Source organism: Mesoplodon bidens, assembly GCF_964165515.1.
Source record: "Mesoplodon bidens genome assembly, chromosome: 4".
Taxonomy (NCBI): domain Eukaryota; kingdom Metazoa; phylum Chordata; class Mammalia; order Artiodactyla; family Ziphiidae; genus Mesoplodon; species Mesoplodon bidens.
In genome coordinates, this window is record NC_138160.1 from 150405625 (window position 1) to 150406711 (window position 1087).

The window sequence follows — 1087 nt, forward strand, 5'->3', positions numbered from 1 at the left end:
TTCTGAGCGTGGTGTCCAGTCTTTCCAAGGGTCTTGGCTGAGCAGCAGCTCAGATAGCCAAGTCCCTGGGAAGGGACAGGCTAGGAGGCAGGACAACTTGGGGAAGGAGCCGGGGAGTGGCAGCCCCCTTGCTCACGAGAAATGAACAGTCGGAAACAAGGTAACAGAACTGAAGTGGATGTAAGAACCAGGTTTAGGACTTCCCTGGTGGCGCAGTGGTTAAGAATCCACTTGTCAGTGCAGGGGGACACAGGTTTGAGCCCTGGTCCCGGAAGATCCCACATGCCACGGAGCAACTAAGCCCGGGCGTCACAGCTACTGAGCCTGCGCTCTAGAGGCTGCGAGCCACAACTACTGAGCCCATGTGCCACAACTACTGAGCCTGTGCAGCTGGAGCCCGTGCCCTGTAACAAGAGAAACCACCGCAGTGAGAAGCCCGCGCACCGCAACGAAGACCCAACGCAGCCAAAAAAAAAAGAACTAGGTTTGGTCTACTCGGGGCTGGTGGAGAAAAGAGCCATTGAAGTAAATCACAGTGAGAACAGCAAACACGGGAGCTGAAGGACGGGCTCCTTGCCCTTGTCTGCACAAGTCCATCTAAAACCCTAACCCTAAGGCTTCCCTTCCAGGAGCAAAAAGGTGCCAGCTGTATGTGAATGGTTAGGTCTTGAGTGAACCCAACAGCACAAAGTGGGAAGCCTTGTGACGGCATCACAGTCACTGTGGATGCGGCTGAGGAAAAATGACTTTGGTGGCTATGGACTGATTGTTTATGTCCCCCAACATTCAGATGGTGCTGCCAGACCCACAGTGGGGGACAGTGTTAGGAGGCATGGGGCCTTCATGATGGGACTAGGGTCCTTGTAAGGAGAGGAAGAGAGACCAGAGTTCTCTGTGCAGGGTGAGGATACAGCGGGAAGGTAGCTGTCTGCAGGCCGGGACGCGGGCCCTCACCAGGAACCGGCTACACCGATCTCGGACTCCAGGAGAGTGAGAGATATCATCTGTGGTTTCAGCCTGTGTTGTTCTGTTACGGCAGTATCAGCTAAGAAAGCACAACAGCAGCAGTTCTTGAAACAGTTTCACA